Raw genomic sequence first — 15,544 nt, forward strand, 5'->3', positions numbered from 1 at the left:
GTGGCTGCCCAGATTACTATTATCTTTAGATAAATAAAAAAGGTTGGAAGCCCAAAAACTTAATCATATAATATATTTAATAACAATTCATCAATATAACATTAAGTGTTACACATAGCAACACCATGGAGCTTCTTTGTCAATATTTATACAACCTAAAGTAAGAAACTTTTAAATATTGTCAATTTCACGTTTAGGAAGTGCAAAGTAAAATATCTCCTCGTTATAAAAAATCTCAATCAAGAATGCAAATGTTTGACTCGAAAGTTAACAAATACTTTGCAAGTAAATACAATCAAAAATAGATCAAAGGTAAATCGTAATCGAAAATAATAAGACCTAGAAACGTGAATTATATATCTTATTGCTTTTGATAGATTGAGCGTTCCAGAGAATAAGAGGTAGAGAGAGAGAGAGAGAGAGAGAGAGAGAGAGAGAGAGAGAGAGAGAGAGCTTGTATTAAAAAAAGATCCCCCTCCTTTACAACATTGGGATCCTCCTTTATATAACAGGAGAACCCCCTTGAAATAATAAAATAATACAGGGGTGCGTCACGTGCCTTCGAGGGGACGACGAGACTTAAGGGCATGTTTTCGCTCCGACATTCTGAGGTCGTACCCACACTGCGAGTATTGCTTAGTCATGGGTCGTTGCTACCGTAATGGGCCGAATTTGACCCTATGCAGTTAGTCCCTCCGTTCGTCGGTGACGTAACGAAGTGCGTCGCCGATGGACGGAACCATGAACCTTGTACTGGAAAATTTTTTACCATGTTTGGAGACGACGTCGTGGAGGGTGACCATTTGAATGTGTTGATATATTGGCGCGCAAGCCCTTCCCTAAAATGACGTCACCGTATGCAGGCGTCATCATTACGCGTGTTCCCGATGAAGTACAAAAGGTGTTCTGATGCTTGGTTTCCCGTGCCTGCTTGGGTCCTGCCTCTTCAATTTCAACGCTACCCAACCCTATAAATGGGGAAAGGGTTCAATTTAACCTAGATTTAGATCGTTTGCAAAAGTTTTCCGACTATTTCAAGAAAACGCTTCCTTTTTACGAAAACCCACCGCTTCAGTGAAAGTATACTTGTGGTTGTGTAGTACATCACTCCTCAATCGGAAATCATGACAAAACCTAAATGTGATAACACTCCGGGGGATCGTAATAATAAATCATCTGACATACCGCCTCCATCCTGCGGCAATAAGGGAGAGAAAGTGGAGGATCTCACCTCTCTTACTGTAAATAACGTACTCCCAAAGCAACTCCTTGTTAGGAGGGACTTTCAATGGGATTCTCCCGAACAACCTTGGGAGAAATCTGAGTTGAAACAAACCGATTTAGACCTTCTTCGTACGTCGTATGATATACCCGCTCACGTGGAGATGGTTCTGGCGGGAGCGGACTACGCGAACACCCACAGACCGGGGTACTGTACGTTCTACAAATATCCCTTTTTGATCGGCTATGGCCTCCCCATTTTTCCATTGGCGGAAGAACATTGCCGTTTCTACAACATGTGTCCGACCCAACTTACTCCGTATACCCTAAAGGTGTGTAGGGTAATGTCTACATATGCGGAGCTGGCTAGGTTGGAGGTCTCTGTCCACCACCTTCTGCAGCTATTCGGCGCCAGCTACCTGAGGGGTACCATGCTGCATCTAAAAAATCCTGGCTTGAAGAGGTTGGTTGTGCAAACCGACGACCGGCCTAACCGGGGCTATTGGTGTAGATACTTTTTTATCGAGACGGAGCACCTGGTGTCTAACCCCGTCGGATTCCCTGAGAGGTGGAATTCGAGACGTAAGTATTCCTATTCGTCGAGTCATTTAGCATACGTGACTTTAGCGGTTCTGATAATATCATCCTTATGATTTTTCTGTTATTTCACAGCAATAGCTCACACTCCCCGGTTCATAACCAATATTAAGCAGTGGGTGTCCGGTTTGCTGCCTTTCGCGGAACAGACCCGTTTGTGGGCTGAATTTATTGAACGTTACGGCCCCGCGAGCCCTTCAGGTATTTCTTCGACTTTAGTTAGTCGCTTTCACAAACTTCATCAACTAAATCACTTTTGTTGCCAGGTCGAAGTGCTCCTAAGAGGAGGACGACGGCATCCACCTCCTCCCGATCAGATGTTGGTCAGAATACGCAGGAGATACTTTATGCATCTGTTATGGAAGGGGTGACCGTAGCCTCTTTACAAGAAGCTGCTCCCGCGGAGGTGGCTACAAGTGAGGCGAGGCCATCGACATCGTCTCCGCAACCTGCGGACGAGCCTTCTAAGGGCGAAGAACCTGAGGAGAGAAAAAGGAGGAGGCTCGTAACGGGTAAGGCAGTGGCGACCGGAGATGAAGAGAGTGACGCGCCTCGCCAAACAACAAGGCCCGTCTTTATGGCCGACGCCATCCATTCGGGGAGGCTGGCCAACTAGATAAGTGTTAATGTTTGTACCAGCTCGGCTCGTGTTGCCGAGGGTGCCTCATCGCCCCTTGTTGGTGGCGATGCTGGGGGACCAACTGCTGAGGCCGCCCAAGGGAACGTGGGTGAGATAGTGGAAAACCCTGCACGTGTGGAGATGACTGCAGACGGATCTGGCCGACACATCGTGATTCCAGGGGCTTACAACTTGTTACAGCACAGCGAGCGGGCTGCGCTGGAGATGGCCCTACTGTGTGCTACCCCTGAGCGCAAGATGCTAAGCGCTGTCAGCGTTCCGGAGCTGTCTCGGAGGGTTGCTGGTATGGCGTTACAGGTAACTTTTATGTTCTTCCGTATGTCGTGAACTTGATTTTGATGCGTACTAACTCACAGGCATCTATATATATATATATATTTTTGTTTAGACCCTGGTCTTGGAAGTGGAGAAGAGGCGCCGTGTGGAGAACAAGGCGACCGTTTTTGATAAGATGGTGAAGAGGTATAAACGGTTTCGCTCCAAGCATCAAGCGGCGGCGGATCTTTTTCGGCAAGATCCAAAATTCCAGGTGTTCCGGGAAGGCCTCGAACAGAGGGAGGCACAATTGAGCCGTAGGGCGGAAGAGCCGGAAAAAACGGATGAGGAGTTGATGAAGGCGGTGGCTCGTAATAGCGAGCTGGAATCACTCCTCAAGCTGAGGGAGGAGGAGTTGGAGCACAGCCGTGGAGTGGCGGCGGAGGTAACTGGTCTTCATCGTACGGTGGCGGCATTGACAGCTGAGCTCGAAGCTAAGGTGGCTGAGATCGATATCCTCAGGTGTACTGCCCCGCCACGGCCCGGGGACGCGGCCCATGATGCGCACGAGATGTGGATATACGCGGAGGCCAAATTGGATGTGTATAAAAAAAACTTCTTGTTGCGGAACGTGCTTTTGAGGGGGAAGTTCAAGAGAAGTGGCGCGAGGCTCGTGCCGCTCGTGTAGCTTGTGGGTACAGCTCCGAATCTCCTGACCGAGAGGGTTACACTTCGGAGGACGTCAACCGGCTCGAGTCCGACCCATGGTTTAATGAGACTTACCGCGTTGGTCGAGAAGGAGGGCGAGCGGAGCGAGGCCCCTTAGGACTTGTATAGGTTTTGCCTTTTTTTTTTGAATGCAATGGGAGTCCATGGGACTAAATGTATATAATCTTTTGTCATAGTGAAAGAGTTATACTTTTGTTGCTATTCTTTTGTGTTGTTCTTTGTTTATACATTGTTTGTCACCATCGAGCTTGGCCGGCGCATCGGTTCTGACAGCATTTGGCCCGTAGGATGTAATTTTAACTTTTGTTGAAGCATTATCTGTCGTCATCGAGCATGGTCGCCGATCATTGGCGATGGCCTTTGGCCCATAGGATGTAACTTCAACTATCGTTGAAGTGTTATCCGTCGTCCTCGAGCGGGGTCGACGATCGCTGGCGATGGCCTTTGGCGCATAGGGTGTAACTTCAACTGTCGTTGGAGTGTTATTCATCGTCGTCTAGCGGGGTTGACACTCACTGGCGATGGCCTTTGGCCCATAGGATGTAACTTCAACTGTCGTTGGAGCGTTATCCGTCGTCGTTGAGCGGGGTCGACGATCATTGGCGATGGCCTTTGGCCAATAGGATGTAACTTCAACTTTTGTTGGAGCGTTATCCGTCGTCGTCGAGCGGGGTCGACGATCATTGGCGATGGCCTTTGGCCCATAGGATGTAACTTCAACTTTTGTTGAAGCGTTATCCGTCGTCGTCGAACGGGTCGACGATCACTGGCGTTGGCCTTTAGCCCATAGGATGTAACTTCAACTATCGTTGGAGCATTTTCTGTCGTCGTCTAGCGGGGTCGATGATCATTGGCGATGGCCTTTGGCCCATAGGATGTAACTTCAACTTTTGTTAAAGCGTTATCCGTCGTCGTCGAGCGGGATCGACCATCACTGGCGATGGCCTTTGGCCCATAGCATGTAACTTCAACTGTCATTGGAGCGTTATCCGTCGTTGTCGATCGGGGTCGACTATCATTGGCGATGGCCTTTGGCCTATAGGATGTAACTTCAACTTTTGTTGAAGCGTTATCCAACATCATCGAGCGGGGTCGACGATCACTGGCGTTGGCCTTTGGCCCATGGTATGTAACTTTAACTTTCATTGGAGCGTTATCCATCGTCGTCGAGCGGGGTCGACGATCATTGGCGATGGTATTTGGCCCATAGGATGTAACTTCGACTTCCGTTGAAGTGTTATCCTCCGTCATCGAGCGGGGTCAACGATCGTTGGCAATGGCCTTTGCCACTTACAAAATGGCGAAGGTGGCCTTAGCCGCTTACATAATGGAGAAGGTGGCCTTAGCCGCTTACATAATGGAGAAGGTGGCCTTAGCCTCTTACATAATAGAGAAGGTAGCCTTAGTGGCTTACATAATGGAGACTCAACTAGGCTAGTCCCTTTATTATATCGGACTGGAGAAACGCGTCGAATGGCCAGTATGATAAACCTGTCTCTATACGCCCCTGGGTGTCCCCTTCGCCGCCTCGTTAAAAACCTCCCCGAGAAAATCCAATTGGGACAAAACTCGGGTAAGGGAAAAAGAGTACGACTCGGGAGACGCCCTTTAAAAATGAAAGTATTTGAGGTGGGCGACGTTCCAGTTGTTCTGGAGTGTTTTTCTTTCCATTGTTTCCAACTGGAATGCTCCTTTGCCTGCATCTGCTCTGATTTTATATGGCCCGCTCCAATTGGTGCCCAGTTTCCCTTCGCTCGGGTCTTTTGACGCCAATGTTTTGGCTTTGAGGACGTAGTCTCCTACTTTGAGTGGTCGTATTTTGGCTTTTTTGTTGTAATACCTTTCAACCTAATGCTTTTGAGCTGTCATTTTTATGTGGGCCATATCCTTTCGTTCTTCGGCCTCGTCGATGTCTTGAAGCCTACCCATGTCGTTGTCTGCTCCGCTGGTGTGTAAATACCTCAGGCTTGGTTCTCCGATTTCGACTGGTATAACCGCGTCGGTTCCGTAGACCAGCGAGTACGGTGTTTCTCCTGTGCTGGAATTGGGCGTTGTCCGGTATGCCCAGAGGACCTCTGGTAGTAATTCGGGCCAGAGCTCTTTGGCCTATTCGAGTTTCTTCTTTAGTATGTTCAATATTGTTTTGTTGGAGGATTCTGCTTGGCCTTTGGCGGCGGGGTGATATGGCGTGGAGAGTATCCGTTTGATGTGCCATTTGTCAAAGAACTCCGTTATCTTTTTACTGATAAATTGGGGGCCATTGTCGCATATGATTTCTTTGTGAATGCCGAAGCGGCATATGATGTTTTTCCATATGAAGGAGATGACTTCCTGTTCGCGTATTTGGGCGTACGCACCTGCTTCTACCCACTTGGAGAAATAGTCAGTCAAAACTAAAAGAAATCGTACCTTTCCTCGCCCTGCTGGGAGGGGGCCGATTATGTCCATTCCCCATTTGATGAAGGGCCAAGGTGATGTTACTGAGTGTAGGGGCTCTCCCGGTTGATGTATCATGGGGGCGTACTTTTGGCATTGTTCGCACCTACAAACATACTCTGCTGCCTTCTTTTTCATTGTGGGCCAGTAGTACCCGCCTCGGATGATTCAACGGACGAGAGCGCGATTGCCGGTATGTGCGCCATAGTGGCCCTCGTGTACCTCTTCGAGTACTTGCCTTGTTTGGTGCGGCCCCAAGCACTTAGCGAGGGGTCCGCCAAACGTTTTTTTGTACTGATCGTGATTTATTAGGCAATATCGGGCGGCCTGTACGCGGAGCTTTTTGGCTGCTTTTTTGTCGAGTGGGAGTGTCCCGTCCTGCAGATAGGAGATAAACTGGTTGCGCCAGTCCCGAGTTAGATTTAAGAAGAGTACCTCAGTGTGATCTATGGCTGAATGGAGTAGGGTGACTATATTTCCCTTGTTGATGTTTTTGGTGGCTGCAGCCAATTTGGCTAGGCCATCTACTTCGACATTCTGCGCCCTCGGGATTTGTTCCCGGCGGCACTCGTCGAACTCGGGCATCAACATGTGAATTTCTGACTGATATTTCTACAATCTCTGTTCCTTGATCTGGTAAGTCCCGGTGACCTGGTTCACCACGAGTTGAGAATCGCAATGGAGGATGAATCGTCGAGCTCCGTACTTGATGGCTAACTTCATACCTGCAATCACAGCCTCGTACTCGGCCTCGTTGTTAGCCATCTCGGGGCATCGTATGGACTGACGAATTATTTCGCCCGTGGGGACCTCGAGTACGAGTCCCAGTCCTGATCCCGAGGCGTTGGAAGCGCCATCAGTGTAGAGGGTCCAGAGGTCGGCACTAGAAGTGGCGTGAATGGCCTCTAGTTCTGCTTCCGCTAGAATCTCTGTACTGAAATCGGCGACAAAATTTGCAAGTACTTGCAACTTGATGGCATTTCACGGGTGATAGGATATGTCGTGCTCGCTGAGCTCTATGGCCCATCTGGCGAGCATGCCCGACAACTCGGGCTTGTGTAGGATGCTTCACAGGCGGGAGGTCGTTACAACTTTTATGGGGTGGCACTGAAAGTAAGGTCTAAGCTTTCGTGAAGCTACGACCAGTGCTAGGGCGAGCTTCTCGAGGTGTAGATACCGTATTTCGGCGTCCACTAGGGTTTTGCTGATATATAAATAGGAGATTGCGTACCTTTTTTTTTCACGGACCAGGACTGCGCTGACAGCGACTTCAGACACTGCCAGGTATACTAGCAAGGGTTCACCAGGGTTCGCTTTAACTAGCAATGGTGGCGAAGACAGGTATTCTTTTAATTTTTTCAAAGCCTCGGCGCATTCCTCGTTTTATTGCAGTCCGTGATCTTTTCTCAATACGTTAAACAATTTATGGCACCTGTCGGAGGATCGCGAGATGAACCTGGATAGGGCGGCTATTCGCCCTGTCAGCTTTTGTACCTATTTTTTGTTGTTCAGGATCTCAGGTATTGCGTCCATTGCCTTGATCTGGTCCGGGTTGACTTTGATACCTCGTTGTGATACGAGGAAACCAAAGAACTTCCCTGATGCTACGCCGAAGGCGCACTTTTCTGGGTTCAATTTCATCCCATACTGTCGTAGTATCTCAAAGGCTTCTTTCTGATGGTCGAGGTGGTCTTCTTTGTTTGCCAATTTATTAGCGTATCGTCGATGTAAACCTCCATGGTCTTGCCAAGCTGTTCCTTGAACATTCTGGTAACCAGTCTCTGATACGCCGCCCCCTGGGTTTTTGAGTCCGAAGGGCATGACCTTGTAGCAATATGTCCCCTGGTGGGTGATGAATGTTGTCTTTTCTTGGTCCTCCTCGGCCATCATGATTTGGTTGTAGCCGGAGTAGGCATCTAAGAAGCTTAGCAGCTCATGTCCCGCAGCGGCGTCGATCAACTGGTCGATGTGAGGTAACGGGAACGAATCCTTCGGGCATGCCTTGTTAAGGTCGGTGAAATCAACGCACATCCTCCATTTCCCGTTTTTCTTTTTAACCATCACGACATTGTAGCTTATCTACCTCCCCACAGACGGCGCCAAATTGTTTGACTCGAAAATTAACAAATACTTTGCAAGTAAATACAATCAAAAATAGATCAAAGGTAAATCGTAATCGAAAATAAAAAGACCTAGAAACGTGAATTATTTGTTGAAGCGTTATCCGTCGTCGTTGAGCGGGGTCGATGATCATTGGTGATGGCCTTTGGCCCATAGGATGTAACTTCAATCAGTCGTTGGAGTGTTATCCGTCGTCATCGAGCTGGGTCGATGATCACTGGCGATGGCCTTTGGCCCATAGGATGTAACTTCAACTGTCGTTGGAGTGTTATCCGTCGTCGTCGAGCGGGGTCGACGATCATTGGCGATGGCCTTTGGCCCATAGGATGTAACTTCAACTTTTGTTGAAGTGTTATCCATCGTCGTCGAGCGGGGTCGACGATCACTGGCGATGGCCTTTGGCCCATAGGATGTAACTTCAACTGTCATTGGAGCGTTATCCGTCATCGTCGAGCGGGGTCGACGATCATTGGCGATGGCCTTTGGCCCACAGGATATAACTTCAACTCTCTTTGGAGTGTTATCCGTCGTCGTCGAGCGGGGTCGACGATCATTGGCGATGGCTTTTGGCCCATAGGATGTAACTTCAACTTTTGTTGAAGTGTGTCGTCGAGCGGGGTCGACGATCACTGGCGATGGCCTTTGGCCCATTGGATGTAACTTCAACAGTCGTTGGAGCGTTATCCGTTGTCGTCGAGCGGGGTCGACGATCATTGGCGATGGCCTTTGGCCCATAGGATGTAATTTCAACTTTTGTTGAAGCGTTATCCGTCGTCGTCGAGCGGGGTCAACGATAACTGGCGATGGCCTTTGGCCCATAAGATGTAACTTCAACTGTCGTTGGAGCGTTATCCGTCGTCGTCGAGTGGGGTCGACGATCATTGGCGATGGCCTTTGGCCCATAGGATGTAACATCAACTGTCGTTGAAGTGTTATCCGTCATCGTCGAGCGGGGTCGACGATCGTTGGCGATGGCCTTTGCCGCTTACAAAATGGAGAAGGTGGACTTAGCCGCTTACATAATGGAGATGGTGGCTTTAGCCGCTTACATAATGGAGAAGGTGGCCTTAGCCGCTTACATAATGGAGACTCAACTAGCAAATATTATTAAAATTTTGAGGTGTTACAACTCTCTCCCCCTTAAATAAATTTCGTCCCGAAATTTACCTTGTACTAGTCTCGAAACAAATGTGGATAGTGAACTCGCATATCCTCTTCTCACTCCCAGGTAGCTTCCTCGCCTGAATGATTTTTCCAAATAACCTTCACTAAGGGGATTCTCTTATTTCTAAGCTCTTTTATCTCATGCGCTACGATTTGGATTGGTTCTTCTTCATATGTCAAATCAGAATTAACCTCAATAGACTCTATAGGAAGAACATGAGATGGATCTGAGCGGTGTCTTCAAAGCATAAAAACATGAAAAAACGTTGTGGATCTTGCCTAATTAAGGTGGCAAAGCTAGCTTATATGCAACTGGACCAATTCTCTCGAGTATTTCATAAGGTCCAATGAATCGAGGACTAAGTTTACCTTTTTGGCCAAATCTCATAATCTTCTTCCATGGGGACACTTTTAAAAATACCTTATCGCCCACCTGATGCTCAATTTACACGACTTTTAAGATCAACATAGGACTTTTGTCTATTTAAAGAAATTTTCAAACGATCCTTGATGATTTTCACCTTATCTTCAGTTTGTTGTACAATCTCTGGACCCACCAATTTTCTTTCACCAACCTCATTCCAACAAAGAGGCATTCTACATTTTCTCCTATATAAAGCTTCATAAGGAGGCATGTCTATACTTGATTAGTAGTTATTATTGTAAGCAAATTCTATCAAGGCTAAGTGTTTGTCCTAACTACCCTCAAACTCGATAATGCAGGCTCGAAGCATATCCTCCAAGATTTGTATTACCCTTTCTGACTAGCCGTCTATTTGTGGATTGAAAGCGGTACAAAAATTCAGCCTGGAACCCAAAGCTTCTTGCAAGCTAGACCAAAATCTGGATGCAAACCTTGGATCTCTGTCAAACGCCATAGAAATAGGGATTCCATGCAGCCTCACAATCTCATTAATGTATAATTCTGCCAAACGTTCCAATGAGTAGTTCATTCAGATTGTCGAGAAATGAGAACTCTTAGTTAGTCTATCTAGAATGACGAAAATTGCATCATGATTTCTTTGAGTGCGTGGAAGTCCAGAAACACAGTCCATCGTATCCTTTCCCATTTCCATTCAGGTATTGACAAGGGTTGCAGTAAACCAATTGGGACATAATGTTCGGCTTTTATTTGTTGACATACCAAGCATTTAGAAATAAACTCTGCAATGTCTTTCTTCATACCACTCCACCAGTAGTGCTCCTTTATGGTCCGATATATTTTAGTACCTACAGGATGCATTGCATAAGGTGAACTATGTGCTTCAATCAAGATCTGCTTCCTCAATTCATCATCATTAGGTACACACAACCTATTCTTATAAAATAAGGTACCATCTCTCTTTAACGAAAAATCTGATTCTCTTCCATTTTGGACTTCTTCAACCCGTTTCACAAGCTTCTCATCTAACTTCTACGCTTCTTGGACCTGCTCAAGTAAGACTGGCTTGACTTGCAAATTAGCAATGATAGCACCATTAGAATTAAATGAAAGGCAAACATTCATGGCTCTTAATTCAAGAAGCAAAGGCAAAGGACAAAGAGCTAAACTTGAGACAATGTAGATGGCTTGAACTCATCAAGCACGATTGATTATCATCCTGGTAAAGCCAATGTGGTTACAATGCGTTGAGTCGAAGTAGTACCCTCCCAAAGGGGTTGCTACATACTTTGTATTCTCTATACTCTCCTTAACTGGTATGTTCTGATTCAATTCACATTCCAAACTATGTGTTTCCTTTGTTGGTGCAGTTCATCAGTTTTTGATTTCCAGTTCAATGTGCTATTCTACTTAATATGCAATAAGCATGCCTAGATTACTGTATCACAATGCATGTTTAAGCTCATAGCTATTATACTCTTTGGCATGCCAATCCTGCTTTAAATAATTGGTTCACTAGCATGTCCCAAGTTGCATTGTGTGCTTATGATTTCACCCAACATGACCAAATCCTGCATGTTTTGTATATGATTAGTATTTTTAAAACCTTGAATGTTTCATGAAGTGTTTGGCTAGTCCAGTTTGTTCTATTTCACTAATGGGATCTTATTTGTGTCTTCAACCTATGTGTTCTCAACTTAACTTTGCAACTACAATCTGTGTATTTGATTTTGCATCACTAAGGTGCATTCTAGGTGCTCCCCCCACCTCCTTCCCTTGTGTGAGGTCTGTTCTGAAATTGTGTGTTCTCTAACTTTCTTTCTGATTGTTTTAAAAATTCTCCTCGTGTTTTCTCAAACTATTCCTACTCCAACTATGTTCTGATTTTCATAAAATTATTTCTATTACTAAGACCTTCTTTCTTTGTTTACCAAACATTTTCAAAGCCATTATGCACTCTCACATTACTCTTAGAATACTAGGTTCTGCCCCTCTGATATGTGTACTGCCTTGAGATCCTTGAGATCTCTCTGAACTCTGGTATGTCAGAGCTAGCCTTTCCACGCTGCACATAAGTCGGTTATTATTTGAGAAAAGGCCTAGGTTTGAGCAGTGCCCGGGATCCTTAAGATCCTTAGGGAACTCTGACACACCTAGACACGAAATTGTCTATGGAACTTTGGCATTTGAGACTATTGGATGCTTGGAAGTCATTTGGGCCTACTGTAGGCTCCCTATTGTCACGACCCCAGTTCACCCTCCGTGAACTGTCGTGACGCCACCTAGTCTCTACGACTAAGTAAGCCTAACAAATACGGCAAATGAACTAACTTACGGAATAAATAATCAAAAGCTGAAAACAACTGAAGGAAAAAATATTTAAACGCCGCTCGGCATATACACATAACTTCTCAAAATCTGATACAATACCCCAAAACTCGGAAACTCACATATCCACAAGCTGAGAAAAAACTCTACATAGCTCTAATCTCCGAATGTCTAGCAAGATCAAAAGTATAGAAGGGCTAAATTCTAAAATTACAGGAATAGAAAGAGACTCCTCAGTCTGCGGACGCGGCAGATATACCTCGAAGTCCCGTAGAATCACTTCGCCTCAAGAATGGTAAGCATGAGTAGAGGTACCTGGATCTGCACATGAAAAACATGCGCATAAAGGGCATGAGTACACCACAGTGGTACTCAGTAAGTGCCAAGCCTAACCTCGGTCAGGTAGTGACGAGGAAGGTAAGGGCCTTACTGAGGTTAATAAATAATAAAATGATAGGATAAGATAAAAAGTATAATTGAGAATCTATAGTAAGAGTCCATAGAGAATAATAAGAGTACAATAACGAAAACAGAATTAAAGGCAACCCACAAGGAAATACCACTCACAACAAGGATAATAACCCGGGATCTCATGGTATCTCGAGGATCTTTTGGTATCCTCAATATATAAACTAGGGATCTCTTACTATCCTCCATATATGCCAGGGATCTCTTGGTATCCCGAGGATGTCTCAATATCCTCAATATACATGCCAGGGATCTCTTGGTATCCCGCACCTCAGTCCAGATCATAAATACGTACGAGGGATCTCCCGGGATGCCGTCCCGTAGTCCCAAATTAAAACACACAACAGCAGCTCAAGAATATTAAATTAAATGCTAATTTCGTACTAAGTAAACAGTTAATGCTAGCCTAACATGGTTCACGTAATGCAATTAAGGCACTACTGGAAAATAGGCCTATGGCAACAGCAGGTAAACCGTTGCAATTGATAGGACAACCGTTGCAATAGATGTATTGGAACGGTTCAGCAACCGTGACATCCGCTCGCGTGCCAATTGATGTGCAGCAACGGTTTTGGCAATGGTTGACGCCACCGTTGCTATAGAGCCAGCTATTGCAACGGTTTTCCCTCTGTCTGAAGCAACGAGTATTCATTTCAACAACAACGGTTAAAACCCGTTAATGTATAGTTTATGCAACAGTTGTAAACTGTTACCATATTATTTACTATAATGGTTGAAAACTGTTAGAATATAGTTTATTGCAACGGTTATATATGCTATTGCAATGTTTATTTACAACTATTGTAAGGTTTCATTGCGCTATCGTAACGATTTTGTTTCTATTGCATCAGTTTGGCACACTTTATGGAACGGTTTGCAAGACCTATCGGAACGATTCAGAATGTCTATGGCAACAACATTTGTTCTTATTGCAACGGTTCTATTAGGCTATTTTAAACGTTTAATTGACATTACCACCTGGAAATATTTGTAATTATAACCTGGAAATTATATAAATAAAAAAGATAAAACACTTCATAATCTTTCATATCCAATAAGCTAAGAATAACGATAATAGCAAAATATTTTAACCCAATTACATAAGTTTTACAGTTCAACACTTCAAAAGTTAAAGTTTCAAATGTTATAACAAAAGACTCCAAGAATATCGACAACAACTCAAAGTTCTTCTTAAGTAAGGTCTAGATCTTCACTATCTCCATCTTCTCTTTCTTCAGTTGCTCCACCTTCTCCATCTTCCCTTTCTTCAGTTGCTCCACCTACAAAAGAGAATAAATAAAGTCATTAAATAAGAATGGGTATAGTAGAATTTTCTCTAATTGTAACTTTGTAAGTAGAGTATGTGTGTTTACAGTTAGATTATATTACAACTGAGATAATTCCATATAGATATATTCTCCTTTCTTAAATGCAAGGATCAAAAATTTCAGATCCTTTCTTAAGCATGATTCAGACCACTAGAGTGGTTGCAAAACATATAATAGTAGTTCTGACATGTAGGCACACAAACAAGGCTTCTTTTATTAAACACTCATGCCAACAACATCAATCAGAGTTCCCAAACATCACACTAAACATCTAGGTCAGCAGAGATATCAACATGAATAGGAGAGGCTAGATTTTAGTCTTCATTTAGCCTAACGAAGAGGGCATGTGACAATATGTAATCTATCAGATTTTCAAACTACCAGATCCAAACAACTTTAGATTCATAATCAAGTTCTTTTATAAACAGTGATGTCGCCAGAGATGTGATAGCAAACAATGACATTCATTTTAATTCGCAAGGGTAAGGCAAACAAATCACAATAAGTCATCACCTTGGATATGGAACTGATTTACTAGCAAGGTATGCCAATAAAGTTCAACACATGATTTTAATATATGTAGGTTATCATGATAGGCTATTATGAATCATACCAATTGTTTAATAGCTGGGCAGTGTTCTTAGATTTATTTGGTGACTCCCAAGGGCCTAAAACAATTGTTTAATTGCTGGCAGCATCAACTGGAAGTCAATTCCATTATGTATAATCTTGTTTGCAACTTATGTCCCAGTTTAAACCTTTTATACCAACAAAAAATCATACTCCATCCATTTCAACATATATGAGTTCTCAAAATCTCATCACCACTTCAAACGTGAGGAAGACTCATGTGAATCACATAATAGTGGGATTTATTGTTGGGATCTCGGTTATCATAGCAGTTGGGATCATGGTTCTGGCAGGGAGATCAATGGCCTTGGAGGCTAGTAGCATTTCAGAGGCTTAACTTCACAAGTACTGATATTCTTGCTTGTCTAAAGGAGTCAAATGTGATAGGAATTGGTGGCAATGGAATTGTATACAAGGCTGAGATTCAGAAACCACATTCTGTTGTAGCAGTTAAAAAGTTATGGAGAACAAATGGGGACATTGAAGCAGGAGAATAACTCTTTGCAGAGGTTGATCTTTTAGGCAAGCTTCATCACAAGAACATTGTTAGGCTATTAGGCTATCTTCACAATAAAACTAATGTCATGATGTTATCTGAATACATGCCTAATGGAAATCTAGGAGCTGCTTTACATGGGAAACAAGCTGCAAAAATGCTCGTGGATTGGTTGTCGAGATACAATATTGCTCTTGGTGTTTCTCATGGTCTCGCCTACCTTGACCACGATTGCCATCCACCAGTCATACATCGGGATGTCAAGTCAAGCAACATTCTTCTTGATTCAGATTTTGAGGCAAGAATTGCAGATTTTGGCTTGGCAAGAATGATGCTTCATAAGAATGAAACTGTCTCTATAGTAGCAGGATCATATGGCTATATAGCACCAGGTAAAAAAAATTCTTGAACCATAAAATGATTTCATTTCATGTCCATATAATTTATGAAATTCATTTTACTTCCTCTTTTCTTTTGGCAGAATATGGATACACATTGAAGGTTGATGAGAAGAGCGACATATACAGTTACGGAGTGGTGCTTTTGGAGCTTCTGACTGGGAAAATGCCATTAGACTCTTCTTTCAGCGAGTCCATTGACATTGTACGATGGGTTAGAAGGAAAGTGAACAACAAGGCATCAGAGGAAACATTAGATCATGATGTAGCTGGACAATGTAAACATTAGATACAAGTACGTACTGACCTCGATTATTACTCCCAGTAGATAGACGATTGATTAGTTGCACA

This window comes from Nicotiana attenuata, chromosome 10 (assembly GCF_001879085.1).
Source record: "Nicotiana attenuata strain UT chromosome 10, NIATTr2, whole genome shotgun sequence".
Classification (NCBI taxonomy): domain Eukaryota; kingdom Viridiplantae; phylum Streptophyta; class Magnoliopsida; order Solanales; family Solanaceae; genus Nicotiana; species Nicotiana attenuata.